The 15886-nt window shown below is 43.4% G+C and overlaps 1 protein-coding gene across 1 annotated transcript in view; it reads left to right on the top strand.

The window, feature by feature from the left end:
* The window catches only part of CHST8 (carbohydrate sulfotransferase 8), a 1204570-nt gene that overhangs the window by 841690 nt on the left and 346994 nt on the right, over window positions 1-15886 (top strand). The gene's annotated exons all lie outside the window — the stretch shown is intronic.

Raw genomic sequence — 15886 nt, forward strand, 5'->3', positions numbered from 1 at the left:
GGGGTAGGTTCCCCAGCATTTAAGGCTCGAGAGAGGGGCTGCATGGCTCACCTCCCCTTTATTGCACATTTCAGGCATGGGGGATGGACTCCTTTAGGCCTATCATGGCTCAGAGAGAGGGGCAAAGGGCTTGAAAAACAGTGAAAGTTATGGGTATTGATTCACGGTAAGGCTATACTTTTCCTAATATGTAGTATGATACTTTTTATTTATTAAGCACCAAGTCACATGGGCGTGAATGCCATACTTTAGAGGGGTGATTACATTTCTTAATAATTGACTTTGCCATGTAGGCCACTTTAGGGGTGGCCTACATGTCAAATACACTTTACCTTTCCAAGTATCACTATTGTGCCCAGTCAAAGCATATTGTTGCTACTGTAAGCTCCATATGTTTGCTACATATGTGAGGAGTGTAAATTCAGAGTGCAGCCCACAAATGGCATTTACCTTCCATGTCATTGGTGCATTTTCTGCACCATGTACTATGGCCTTACAGGAAACGTAAATGGCTAAATTCGGGGAAACCAATTTTAACAGTAACATTTTAAGGGCAAAGCATGCACAGTGGCACTTATGGGCAGCGTCACAGCCCACAGATTCCCAGTACCAACAAAAATGGGTTCCTGAAAAGCTGCAACATTTGAAGTAGCCATGCAGTAAAGTCACAACAGTGCAGAGATTTTCAATACGAACAAAAATGGGTCCTGGAAAGTTGAAAAATGTGATGCAGCCATGCAGTAAAGTCACAACGGTGCAATCCTTCGATTCTAACCTACTTTGCCAGTACCACCTTTGTAGGCCATAATAATAAAATCACTATCAGTGTCCCCACTGCTAGTGCAAGCTGGACTAAGCCACCTGCTATCATTTGTAGTACCTCTAGTTCATCATTAGCAAGTCAGTCACCACTAGTGCTCTAGTTATAATGGGCTGGCTATAGTACTCGAGTCACTATCATTGCCAGTATCGCCTTTGAAAACCATAGTAACTCCTTCATTGTTAGTGCCAAGGAAATCCCACGAGGACCCAAGCATGTCCTCCCACTTTCAGAATATATATAAGGAAACATAGGGTTACTCACAATATGAATATGTTTTTCTACTCCTGGTGCTGTCTGTCCTCGCATATTTAACTGCTGAAAGGAGACACAATGTGCAGGTAGGAAACTAGAAAGCAGGCGTCAATTTCCCGGGTTAGTCCCCATTTCTTGGGTACACCACAATACCTTTTTTTTCTCGGCACTTCCAGCTCTGCGTAATTAGCAACGCTCAAGATTTCATATTAAGTGCTAACATACTAGTGGATTATCCCCACATCCCTTGCAATGACAGCTTTTAAACCTTGAAAAAGTGACAGACTTTGCTAGAGTTATAATGAAAAAAAAAGTGACCATGTGAATCGCAAATGTCTGCACCATGTGATGTCAACCTTGTGAATCCTTGTGAATCACTATTATAATTGACAATCTGTTCAGCCTTCCTTGTGATTCATATACAGGGCTCGAGTCGGGGGTACACGTGGGTGAACGGCGTCCCCCCACTCTTTTCACAGGGTGGACGCCGTCTCCCCTGCCAAGAAACTGGGCCCCTCAGATATATGCTGAAAGTGGCCTTGTGTAATTTTCAGACACCAGGACAAATTCAGCGCGTGACGTCATGAAATCATTTGCATATTGTCAGTCCCCCCACTTCTTTTTATAGGACTTGTGCCCTGCATATAGAAATATTGAAAGGATCTGTGATCACTTCAAGTACTGCAAGTCTTGGAAGTTGACTGTCTGCCTTTGCCAGTTAGCTTCCACTTTGTAAATGTTTACTGTCTCTGAGGGGGCTGCTTCCGCTGCACAAGTAGGCGTTGTGGGCATAAAGGGAGCAGGGAGTGGTCTCATAAACTGCTGCATGCTGCGCCTGGTGCCCAGTCCACATCACCTATTTTTTACCGCCCTTTTAATGGAGAGTAGTAATACCAGTTTACTGTGCATGAGAATGCAGAGGTGGTGTTTGCTGTCCCTGGCTGGCCCCCATGGCTGCCTTCCCACTCTTAATGGCTCATTAATAGTCACTGGGCAGGATTGCTGCAATTGCCTGCTGATGGCGTTTTTTTGCATTGTGCCAGATTGACCCATTTGGCATAAATCAAAGATTTATATGTATTGCATCAGAAACGCTGCTCAAAAAAACAGCAAATACAAGCGACGGGCGGAAGTACATCCAGCCCCGTGTTTGATAATTTGTATTAAATGTGGTCTTCGCGTTGCAACAAACGGCAAGTTGAATAACAAGGATTGTCCTACCTACAATGCATTCAAATACACTTCTCTCGCTGCACATTTGTAGGCAAATCTGCTAGTCTGTTTGGGATTTTAAATAACCAGTTAAAAAAATGATAGCATAATTATACGAAATGCTGTCTAGCTTTTAGCAAGGCAGCTTCGGAGGCTGTGGAGAAGAAAGGGAAACAGCATGCTTTAAAATTATTATTTTACCACTGAGAAGAAATTGCATAATGAGGGGTTCCTGCTGCCAAGAGTCACAACCTCGGATTGTCGGAATACAGCTGTCACATTAACAATGACACACTGCCATTAGATTGGCAGCAAAGCAGTAATCACAGAGCTCACATCTGTGCCACACTTAGCCAATTAAGCATCCTTACCTCAAGTATGGGGCAAGGTTAATGAAATTATATGTATCTTGCATATATCAAGTTCACGTGTAATTTCATCCGCACCGAGTACAATTTCAGCAGCATTTCGTAATGGCAGCGATTAGATTTCATGAAACACATTAAACAGAGGAAGGCCTATTTGATACTTTTGTTTCCTAAACGAGATAGATTTAAAAGAGAAAAAAGAAAAAGCTCTAAAATCTACCATTTACCCGTGCCTTGTATTAACGGGCAATGTACAAGCATTTTGGAATCCTGCGTTAAAAATGATAAACATGTTTGAAAAATCTCCCTTGTTGCCTTTTGTATGTAGTCATTTATTGAATGTGTTATTATATAGCGACGACCTACCCATATGATTGTTGGTCCTATTGTTAATAGGTATAAAATGTAAGCAAAAAGAAGCCTGTCCAAAAGGAATGGGCATTAACATACCTCATCTTGCCTTCAACAAAAATGGTGGTGAATCCACACAACAAAACCCTTTCACTGATCTTCAAAGACTCACATGAAGTTATCACACAAGAGCATTTGACTGCAACATATGCACAGCTGGGACATCACCCACCCTATTAGTTAGCACCCCCACCAAAGACCTACCTCCCCTCATAACTGATACCAACACCATTCATCAGTTACAACCCACGCCCACTGCCAAGTTCAACACATTGCGAGTAGATACCTTGCTGATGGTGGAAGCAGACTGCTTTTTGCTTTCTGTCAACTTCAAGTGGAGGGAGTGCACAAAAACTCCCCCTGTCATGTGTAGCAGGAGCCCTACACCGCCAGTGTGGAGTGCACAATGCACCTCTTGTCTTTGCTTCTGGGTCCTTGGCATGGGGTCCGAGACCTTAACAGCAATGTGCACCTCCAGGGAAATGGGGGCCCCCAGGGCATCTACAACAATAGGAGGGAACCCCATGTATTCCCCTCTCCAAATTTGTTTTAAAAAAGACAAATGGACTAACATCCCCCGGCCTGCTCCCAAGGCCCTGGACCACTGCAGGGAAATATTGAAAAAAGGGCAGGTTCATTGCTTTTTACAAAAAATGCTTCAGCGATACTGCAAAAAAATGGTTTGGGCCCAGGGTGGGGGATGGGTCCCTCTGGGACCTCTCCGCAAGGCTTAGGGGGCCAGGGAATACCTACCCTGCCTTTTATAAGATACTTCTTTTTTCCTAATACCTTGTGAGCCCTGAGACTCAGATTCCTAAAATGCATTTGTTGATTGTTGCCAGCAGTCCATCAGATCTTATACTTTGATCTGCTGGCATCGAAATACTACTGCAGCCTGAAAAATATATACATTTTGAACCTTCATTTTTCAAAAACTACTGAATGGATATAAATCTAAATCACAAAAAGCATACTTTTTGAGTAAAGATAAAGGTTCCTGCTAAATGTTGTGTAAATCAGTTCAACCATTTTGGCTGTAGCACTGTTCAGTTTTCTTATGGAAAATTGCAAGGGGAAAACATGTTTTGATACCCTCCTTTTGCTAGGCCCCTTCTTGACAGATCACCCCAAAGGTTTCCTGCAAGGAGCTGAGGTGGATTAACCTTTTTTTGTTGGAAAGTTTTGTGAAGGTTCATCAAATAGCACCGAGTCACAGTGAGATATATTTATCTATATCTTTGCATTGTAGTTATAAATATGTGAATATATTGAATTAATACATTTACTCTAAATAAAATACTATACTGGGACAGATGTGTTTTTACCACCAATGCATTCTATACCATAACAGTGAACAAAAATGTGACTCAATAACACACTATTAAGAGCAGCAACTGTATTAATAACTACACAGTCACAAATGACTACAATAAATGTCAAGCTCTAGTTTTTTACCACAGTAGAGAGAAACTGGGATGAGAAAAACAGTTTACTGCCTCAAAGTTTGTACGACAATCAATTCACACATGGAAAAAAGTCACCTAAGTAAGCCTTTTTGTTGTGATTTTGCCATGCTTAGCAAGCTTGAACACGTGTATCCTGGTTTTGGGTAAATATTTCATATAAAGCGAAGACGCATGTAAATATTCCATGGCATAAACAATTTTTGTAGCTCTACAGAGTGTGATATGTTATTCATTACTAGAGGAGCATCATGGCCTACGAGAGGCTCCCCCTGTTGAGATTCATGGCCCCTCCCCACACTCAACAATAGTAATAGATATTATACTCTGAGCATCTTCAAAAATACTTACAATGGGAAATTAGGTTTTGAATCACAATTCTGAAACAAGACCGGAGCCATGCGATCCATAACTCGCACACACATGTAAATCTCATGATCTCACTTTTAATGTGACATGCAAATACGAATGATTACAATGATGTTACAAGTGAGATTATATATCACATTCACGTTAACGCTATCAATGAGGCCACTATAAATATTGTGTTTACTGGTCTGAGTATGTGTTATTTAAATATGTTTTGCTTTTAAGTGGTGCTACCTGTTGGTATAAATGATGCGCAATTTACTCATACATACGGTTAACGCTGTACCTGCAATATTTTTTCAGTAGCAGTAATATGCCCCATGGTCCACCTGTGGCCCGCATACAATAGGTGTGCTTTCTACATTTCTTTTTTCACCTTAAATTTAGGTTTGTTCACAGGAGTGGTACACATTTGGCTGGCCCCCATGTTGTCCTGAAGAAGAGGTGTAGGGGACACCTCGAAACATGTTGACGAACTATTAGGAATTATAACCAGATAACAGTTAATTTTCCTTTTATCTACCCCTTTTTATCCTACCAACTAGGAGCAGGAATAAAGCTTTAGCTTACTAGTTAGGTATTTTTAACTAGCACAAAACACCACTCCCCCATACACTGCACTACACGTAGATTTACAAAACCAGTGCTCCTACGTATCCCTCGCAAGTAGTAGCACGCCCCAAGCAGTATATGCTTGGGATGGCACCAATGATGAAGCATGTCACCTAGGGGCAACCCTGGGTGAGTGAGGGGACTCAAGAAAATAAATGTTCTTTTCTTATAAGGCGCACCCAAATTGGGTAAACCTACAATCTCTCCCTGGCTAGGCTCCTATGATCCATCACCTATGGATTTTTTGTGTTGTACTTTGAACATATAGGAACTTGAACCTAGCTGTATCCTCCTTCTCACTCCTTTTTTTAAGTATTATTATTACCTACATTTTTTCTATGCTTGTATTTGTCTTCTTACATCGACCATAAAACCGCTCTGATACCCATAATATAAGCAACAAAAAAAAATCCTATGTAAAAGTTTCCTAACTATAACCACCCAGTGGAGACCACTACAGGCTAATAGATATGTAGATATAGATATGTAAATGTCTTGCATTTGCATATATGTATATATAGATATATGCATCTAATTTAAAATGCAAAACATCTCTTCAAGCAGAGCATATTGTTACATTTTATGGATACAAGCACAACTTTACAAATGTACTGCTTGTAGATTTACCTGAGGAGGCAGCTCTATAAAACACAAAATAAGTTCAGATTCTTGTCCAATCTTCCTTATGGATTTCACATTGTCAGAGTGTCAACGGTAAATGCTCTGCTCTGGCCAGACAGTCGGTGAGCAACACCCATTGAACTCACCGGGCTTCAGCCCCCCCCCCCCCCCCCCCCGTCGTGTGTGGCAGATCCCGGGCACACACACAGCCGCACCCGAACGTTTCACAGGTCTTTAAAAGACCATTTGAATGTTAATTAGGCCTTGCAGTTGTTTTCACCCCTTCTAAGAGCCCCTGCAGCTCCACTCTGCCTACTGATTGAAGGTTCAGCCCCCCCCCCCCCCGAAATTTTTTCTTAGCCCCCCCCGCCCCCCGAAATTTGGCTCTAGTTGCGCCTCTGCCAGACACCATCATCTTTTTAAGTTTACATGCCTGACACAGGCAGGCAATAAACATTATCACTTCTACTCGAAAAATGTACCTAGTTGTTTTTTTACCATATCCATTGTGTAAATCAGTAGATGGTCCTTGCAGCTTCCAAATATCTCTGACCAATTAGAGGTACTTAAAACCATTTTGGAGAGTATGTTATAGGGACATTGCCAGGTACCATTGTACAGCTCTGGGGCTGCTCCAAAACAAGTCCTATTAAATCAAAGTCGATTTGCAGGAACAGTGTAGACAACACACATGTATATTTGTTTCTGAATTCATTTTTTTTTGTCAGCACTGTTGTACATTGTTACATATCTGTAAAGTAGGTGATTGCTGTGGAACGTACCGTAGAGTGGATGAGATGGTGATTAAGGAACGCGCCCGTAGATCTCATCTACTGGTAAGCTGCACACATTTATATTACATATGCTTACCCTTGTGACGTTTAAGGCACAATGGGATAAAGTGGGTTGCCTAGAATCGTGTTGAAGCCAGTACCCAAGAACTCGCAGTCAGTCAGCCGTTTAGCCACGAGGAGAAATCTCTTCCAGGATGCGAGGCGGTTTCGTCTGAATTCTGCCATTTTGTGTTTCACCCCGGCTATCTGGTAGTGGATAATGGGGCAGAAATTCCTCTAAAGTGAAATATATGCAGAATAAACACCACCAAGGATGTAGCCTATCTTTTGCAAGACCAGTCAACTCGTCTATCAATTGAGACAAAGGTTTGTGTAGAATTCGGGTATACTCTAGTATTCCCCCATGTTGTGAAATGGGCTTTCCCACTGCCAAACAGGGTCATAGTGCTTCCTGGCTTAGAGGGAGTCAGGGGCCATGCAGCACCAGTCTGTGTTATGGAATCTCTCCTCAGTGGCATAAAAAGAGGAAGGGGACGACATGCATTCCCTTAAAATCCAGGGGCTCTGTAGGACATTCTTATGGGGGGGCAGGTGAGACCACTCTGTGAGGGTGGTCCAGGTGCTCTGCCAGTGCACAGTAACCTAATGCGAGTCTGTGCTGCGCCTGACTCACAATTCCAATATGGTGCAGCTTTACAGATCGGCATAAACTCTTCCTCAGAAAAGCAAAACCTTGAGATCCCACAAGGTGCTGTCACACATTTACCTGAATTGGTTTAGCCCACTAAAGGGAGAGGTGTGGTGCAGCGGCCAGAGCGGCTGACTCCAGAGGACGAGTCGGGGTACCACGCGGGTAGACGGCGTCCCCCCACTTATTTTACCGGGAACTCGAAAACTGGAGCAAATGGAGCCACACATTCATTCTTTGGCCTCTCTGGGGGCGAGATCTCGCCCCAGAGAGGCCAAAGAGTGAATGTGTAGCTCCATTTGGTAAGGGGTGAGCAATGGGAGGCAATGACTCTAATGTTGCAAGCCACCTTTCGTGATGTCACTACCTGTCGTGACGTCAGCGTCCCCCCACTTCTTTTTTTAGGACTTGTGCCCTGAACTCCCCGATGGCTCCCAGCGCTTTGAGACCTCTAGGGGTGATTAGTTTGCGTTTTACAAATACCGCATAAACCACCCTCACCCACGCGCAGTGCCTCCCCCTGCCAGATCTCTGCTGCAGACACCCAGTGTGACTAATTTCCTCTCCATTCTGCTGTTCTTAACCGCATTGTGTCAGCATTGCTTCGACGTATGTGCTGTCCAATACACTCCAACGTGAGCCAGAGCCCGCCCACCTGTATGCGCAAAATAAAGGATTTAAATAACTATGTTTTCTGGCCAATTTCCGTACACCTAGTGAATACACACCTGCACAATTCCATCCAAGTGTGAACGCTGCGGGGGGTTGGCCTTCTCTTAAGGATTCTGCCTGACCGCATCATTCCAGAACATTTTGGAAGAACGGTGCAAAGTATGACTGTGTACTACTACGTTTTTGTTGGTCAAAAATTCCAAAAGTAATTATGCAGAAAAACTCCTGCGCATCTATTGCTGCTCAGAGCAGGCACGTCACCTGCTTCGTAATGGGCACATTTTAAACTCCTGTATTCTTTGCACGACTTTACGAGTCACTGGCGCGCTTTATAGTACTGAGATAAAGACGGTTATTAGAGTCATTTGCCACAAAATCACCCAAGGAAAAATGACTCCTAATTTTCATGAGCCAAAATGGATGAATATCTTACAAACAGAATCCGTTTTTCTGAGATAATACCTTAATTCAGAGTGGCTCTCTTCCCTTTTGACGCCGCTCGTTTGAATGATTACTCGTCCGTGGGTACCGTGCGAAAAACATAATTATGCTGAGAAAATGTAATGCAATGGAGGCAGCACCTGCGGACCAGCAGACCGAATGCAACAAGCATAGCAACTAGCAAAAAGGATGACTGGTGTCAAGCGCGGTTTCTTTTAATTGATGAGCGCTGTGTTTAGAGCAGAGTCAGCCTGTGGTGGAGATTGAACTAGCATACTGTTTTAATTATTGACAGCAGTATTTATATTTTTTTATAATCCGTGAAGAACTAGTGCCTTAGGTTATTGGAATTTGCACTGATTGCCTTTTAGTATGGCCTGAAGCACTGTCGGTTTGTGGGTGTGGCGTTACTTGATTTGCAAGAATGATCATACGATACGTAAACCATCATGACTGTACATTTTAAGTAAGTATCAATATTTCACATAAAGTCGGAAATATTGTTTCGATATACGGACCTATAATTTAGAAGGTCGCAAAATGAAGCTGCAATTTGGATTGTGAGGGAACAGGAGAAAGCTGTGTGTGATCCTATGTGGAAAAGTTGAAACTGCGGGAGGTGACACCTATAAGAGGGTCAGGCTGAGGTAGCAGGGGCGGCTCCACAACTAGGGAGGAGGAGCGTCGCCCCACTGTTTTCTTGCAGTGCAAGGAGCAGAAACATAAAATGGTAATAACTTTCAGTTCTTACCATTTTATGTTTGGTTGTGGGCCGGCGGGTGGGTGGGGCTGCTCTGCGAGCAGGGGAGGGATGGCGTGCCTGCCCACTCCCGAGTGCGCAAAGACTGTTTGGTCAGCCCTCTGGGGCCGCCCAAAGCAGTCATACGAATTCTGTCCTTCTCCATGGAGGATGCAATGCAGCCTGCATGGAGAAAAAGGCCTCCCCATAAGACCCAGGTTGGGCAGCGTCCCGACCAGTCACAGCGCTGCTTGCAGCATTTTAATTGGCTGGAGCAGAGAAGACATGGGACCTGGCCGGCAAAAAGGTACGTCTAATTTTTTTAAACTATTATTAAATTAGCCCCCCCACTACCCGTACCTTTTCCACGCCCCCTCACCTGCAAGACATGCCGACCACGACTGGGAGGTAGTATGTGTCTGGGAGAGAGAGAGAGAGAGAGAGAGAGAGAGAGAGAGAGAGAGAGAGAGAGAAAGATCTATTTAAACTTTAGTAATCCATTCGGTGCATTCTGACATTTCAAAGGTTCCACAGTCTTGGCCCTGAAGGACCAAGTGTATGTCCATATTAGACAGGTTGCTTTATCGACAGCAGCAGAATGTGTTGTGAATTAGATTTAATCTAGATGAAATTAGGTGAAGGGTCATTGGAGAGGCTTCTCAATGTTCTGTGTTGTACGACAGCGTTTCGGAGGCTGCCTCAATTTGAGAGGCTTCTCACTGTTCTGTATTGCACAACAGCTGGTTCGTAGGCTGTGTCTCAATTTGAGAGGCTTCTCACAGTTCTGTGTTGTACAACAGCCAGTTTGGAGGCTGAAACAATAGTAAACATGAATATGTTTACTATTGTTAATGCCGCACAGGAATGTGTAAACCTGAGGTGCTATTTAGCTAGGCATGAGGTGGCATCTGACTTTCAATAAAGGCGCATTCGCACCTTTTGAGTGGAGTTTTCCAGACATCCAAGGAGGCCTTTGGAGTGTGGGGTGGGATTTAAAGGTCATCAGAAAGGTGAAGGACCTTGGAATTCTTTAAATAGATTCCCTTGGGTTGCTTGAACAATGCTGGGGTGGAAGAATGAATTCTGACGCGATTAGGGAGCAGTATTCCCCGCTGTGGCAGATAAGGTAACGGAGAAAAAAAGACAGATATTGATTTACCCAGATGCTCACGGAACAAGGATTCGAATGGGTTTCACCAAGGCCCTGGGACGGTAATTTAGCACCCTGGAGCTTTCTGCGTCCCAATCCGTTCAATCTCTATAAAACTGAGTGTGTAAATAACGTCTGGAAATAGTGCTGTCCAGTATCCATTAGGTCTGAAGTTTCTAGAAAGTAATTCAAAATGTCCTGTAAAAAATGTGTTTCCATAGCGAAACCTGAAAAAAGAGAGCAGTGGTAAAGAAATAGGGAGAGAGAGAGAGAACAGCGAGGGAGTACTTTTCTGGCTTGGGTTTAGGTGTTTGGAAGTTGTTTGGGCCATTCCAGCCAGACCCAAGGTGACTGCGTCACAAACACATCTGATGTTTGATTCATTTGTTCCAATGCCCCTCTTGTTTTCCAGTAGCATTGATTTTTCCTGTCCCTGTCAGCTATCATTAGCGTAGCAGGTCAGGTGTCGTGGCACCAGGGCCCAGGGGTGTGATGAGTCGACTGCAGGGAAGCAAACAGGACCAGCAGGCCCATTCTCCTTTCTTGCATTGGGGTTCAACACGGTCATGCTCCACTACTGAGTTTGTGTCATGGTTGTGGCCTGCTGTAGCCCCAGCTGTGATGTGGGTCTTCCTCTCCGCATACCTGAATACTTTGGGTCCCATGGAGAGCAGTTTCCAGTTTGTGTTGTCTGCCTCATCTTGAAGCATTGCCATCAACCCGATGGCCTGGCCTCTCGTCTCTTGTTGATGTCTAAAAAAAAAAAATCACAAAACATGGGCCGAATGTTGTGACGTGACTGCAATGTTTTTGGAAGCTTGACAATTCTGTTTTGGCTGCAAACCTGCCACTTCAGGAGGTCTACTGCAACCCACTCTTCACATTGTGACCTCCAGCACGCGCTTTGAAATAAGGAGGATTAAGGATAAACGGGTGTCTGCAGCGCCGGGACACTCCCGTTGGGGGTAGCCGCATGGTCTATAAGCTTCAAATAATAATAATAATAATAATAATAATAATAATAATAATAATAATAATGCAATTGTCCTTATTTACAGACTTAGGGTATCTGGCTGAAGTAAACAAGCCTCTAGCAATCTTGTATGATGGAGGTGTCATTTCCTAAACAAGCAATGAGCCGGGTTCGTAACATTAACAGAACCTTTCAAACAAGCGTTGGCAAAACCAACAGGCATAGATTTTAACGGGATTTGCTTCTTCATCGATTGATGAGTTTGTGCATTCAATAATGGTGTTGTGGATGGGTGAGTGTGTGAATGCAAGAACGAGCCTGTGGGTGGATACGTAGATGAGTGAGTGCAAGGACGAATGTTAGCATGCATACTTGATTGGTAAGTGAGTGGCTAAAGTTACCAATCGATAAAGATAACTTCAGTTATAAGCCAGGCCTATTGACTTTACCAAAGATTGTTTGGAATTTCTACCGAGCCAGATATGTGATCACATTTTAGGACATGACTGGCAGCTCTAGATGAGTGGCATTACTGAGTTTATCTGTAAGAATACTTACCTTGTGCATAACCCCTTAATATACATATAATCTAATCTAATGCACCACGCCCTGCAGCTCTGTGCTAGTCTTCATCTGTGGTGGCTGGTGTCCTGAGAGTCATTGATCATGAGGGATTCAAGCCTATCGGTTTAACTTTGGGGCCCACAATCACTCGCTCATTAAAGACGAGTAAAAGTAACAATTGCTCATTAGTGATAAAGGACGTCCCTGATCATTGGAGTGATTCATTTAAACATAATCACACAGCCCGAGAGCAGATTAACCTTTTTAAAGCCCTGGGCGTGTGGAGATTTGCAAGGCTCCTGCGCGATCACAAATCTAATCCAATATAAAGCAGTTTGAAGGATGCTGCTGAGGCGCAGGGATTCTCTACGCGCCAGAAAATTGATTCATGATAAAGACAAAACACCTTTGCAACCAGTGTTCCTTCATTTTTTCAAGTCATCCTTTACTGTAGTGAAGTATAAAACTTTATGGCGTGTAAAGGGGATTATTTTATTCTGTCACCTCTTTGGCCTTTGCTGCTGCAGATAAGGAACCACAGCAGTGGCTGATACAAGTCACATGCAAACAAAGCAGTGTCGGCTTATCTGAAAGATACCCCTAACAACCTTGCACGCAAGGGGAGAGTTGAGAGATGATGGTGTCAACCTAAAGTGGCTCTGATGCATACAGAAGCTTCTTCGCAAATCTCAGTGGGATGATCCTCTCGTAGGACATTAGAAACAACTTCCATTGATGGGATAAACTGAAGAAAGTAACAGCACTGCGGCTGGTGCTTAGTCGAAGCCTTTGCTAAGCATCTGTGACCACAACAAATACATATATTTTGTAGGACCTATAGAATATAACCATGTAACATACATTTTGTTATGTTGATTTGTATAGTGCACTATTCACCAAGAGGGTATCCGGGCACTCCGGCAAGCGAGTAGGTGTGCGGACCCCAAGGTGTTTATACAAAAAGCCACATCTTCAGCTACTTGCAGAACTCAGGATGTCAGGAGGAGGCTCTATTGGGGTGAGAGAGGTTCTTCCATTCCTTGGGTGCGATGTAGGAGAAAGAGCAAATTCCATTTTGCTTTTGTGGATGTGGGGAGTGTGTGCGAGTGAGGCAGAATGTACGTGTCTGCTGGGTTGGTGAAAGCGTAACCAGCTGTTCTTGTCCTGTGTTGTGTAGGGCTTTGTATGTGTGCATGAGAAATTTGAATTGGCCTTACTTGTGAAGAGCCAGTGAAGCTTCCTGAGGTATGGTGTGTTGTGGGTGTGTGATGTGGGAGGGTGAGTACGAGTCTTGCGGTGGTGGTCTGGACTCTGTGTAGGAGTTGTTTGGGGATTCCGGCTGCGTTTTGCAAGTCAGTGTGTGCATTTTCTGAGTTAATTAATTTGACATTTGCACTCTTTTTAATACTTATTTGTAGTCTAAAAACAACGGGGAATAATGTTAGTTCTTTTATACTATAGGAAAGTGTAAAGTCTTGGTGTTTGATTTTCTTATCCCTCGCAGATTCGGAGTCGGAATGTGCATTTAATATGAAAAGCAGGTCACTGCTCTCTTGTAATAACTGATTACAGGCAATTAGTGTTGTCACACTGCTTATCCTTCAGGGCAGCACGGAGCATCAGCAGTCTTCCAACAGAAACTGTGAGGGAGGGATGAGCGCATCCCCTCTGCAAACTGTGCGCTGGAGGCAGACAGACACTGCAAACTCCCTTTTCCAGTGCTGAGTCTGATACACTAGTGACAGCAGGCCATTTACCTCTCAAATACTAAAGGAAGAGAATCTATCTGCCTGCTGTCTCGGCTTCATTACAGTAATTGTCTTGTAGCATCAACACCTTTCCTCCTAGCTTCCGCATGAACCAACTGAAGTAACAGCACTCAAATGTGAGGCTCTAAAGAATAAGATCTCTTGTACTAGGCAGTAACGTCTTGGTAAATAAAATAATGTAGAATTTTTTTCCTCCCACCCTGAGCACTTTTTATACATTGACCAAGGCACTTTTGCATTGTTGCCAAAAGGCCCCAGGTCAGATGTATCCCCTGAGCCAGCCTCAAATTATAAAATAACATATGCTTTCTGGGACCTGTACATTAGATTTTAATGATGAGTTTGGACAAAAATTATTCCAGCACACAAAGAGTTCTTTGCAACTGTGGCAAAGGAACGCTTAGCAGTGGCATAGCAAGGTGAGGTGGTACCCGTTGCGGAACATTTCTTAAAATGCGCTTAAAAAACACAAATTTTTGCCATCTTGTCACCCCCTTAGTGATGACACTTGTCACCCCCGGCTTGACAAAATGGCAAAAATATGCGTTTAAAACTCGTATTTTTGCCATTTTGTCACCCCCTCAGAGATGACACCCGGGGCGGGCCGCGCCCCCCTTCCTACGCCACTGCTGCTTAGCAAGAAAGGGAGGGAGAAAAGATACAGCTATCAGGTGAGGTGGCGGGCCATATCTTTGTGTAATAAAATAGTCCCCAGACACATGAAAAGAATATTGCAGGTCACCTTGGAGTTCCCTGATCTTATCAAGGATTTTATCCTGCGACTTCATCATAGACGTCATGCTGGCTTGGCCCTTGTGACTCCTGGCCTCAGTGGTTGCAAAATCAGTGCAAAGAGCACAAGGGGCTGCTCACCATTTAGGGTGTCGAGGTTCTACGTTCCTTGTTTTTTGCCTATTTTTATTATACTGATAATGACTGATAATACGGTATTCACTAGCAGTGTAATAAAAGATGCACCCTCATTAGCTGGAATGGGAACGTCTTTGGAAGTTTAGGTAAGGAAAAACAAAATGCTTTTAAACCTATGCTGTGTGGGCGAGAGTGTACTTGTGTGCAAAAGAGTAAGTATGGGTGAGTGTGTGTGGGTTGATATGTATGAAGATGTGTGTGAGCGAAAGTGAGTGACAGGTAGTGTGTAAGAATGAGCATGACTGTCAGTAAGTGAAAGGCAGTGAGAGTAAGAGTTTACTGCAAGTGAGCTGGTGAGAATAAATTATTCAGTGGGTGTGTGAGTGAGAATACGTGCCTGAGTGTGCATAACTGTGAGTGAGTGAGACAAAGTAAGTGAAAATGTATTCATAGTCACTGAGAAGGAGTAACTCAGAGCAAGAGAGCATTTGACAAATGAGTACGCCAGAATGATAGTATACATGAGTGGAAGAGAGTGAGTGAGTGAGAATGAATGAATGATTGTGGGAGAGAATGAGTGTGAGTGAGTGAATTTAAGAGAGTGTGACTAAGAATATTGTTTGCAAATTTGCCATTTGCCCTGTCATATTGAAGTTAATGAGTGGCTTATAGAGTGACCTAAGGCCAAATACTTGAGCTGGCATATTGGAGGCAATATGTAGAACAAGAGGCACCTATGACACATACTGGCACTGGCATACTACAGATAATACTTGGCAGAGGTGTACTGGAGGGTATACTTGGTAATGGGAAGTGGAGGTAAAATTTGGTACTAGTATACTAGAGGTAATTATTAGCGTATGGGATACCTACAGCAAAAAGATGGTGCTGGCATACTGGAGATGATTCTTGGCACGGGGGAACCTGTGGAAAAATGCGGGCACTGGCATATTGGAGGCCATTCTTGGTGTAAGAAAGGAGAACTCTGGCATATGGTAGAGGGACAACCATCCATGGAAAAATTATCATAAATCAAAATAAATTAAAAATAAAGAATAATTATAAGATAGTAGAATAGTTCATATTCAATATATA

Source organism: Lissotriton vulgaris, chromosome 12, assembly GCF_964263255.1.
Source record: "Lissotriton vulgaris chromosome 12, aLisVul1.2, whole genome shotgun sequence".
Classification (NCBI taxonomy): domain Eukaryota; kingdom Metazoa; phylum Chordata; class Amphibia; order Caudata; family Salamandridae; genus Lissotriton; species Lissotriton vulgaris.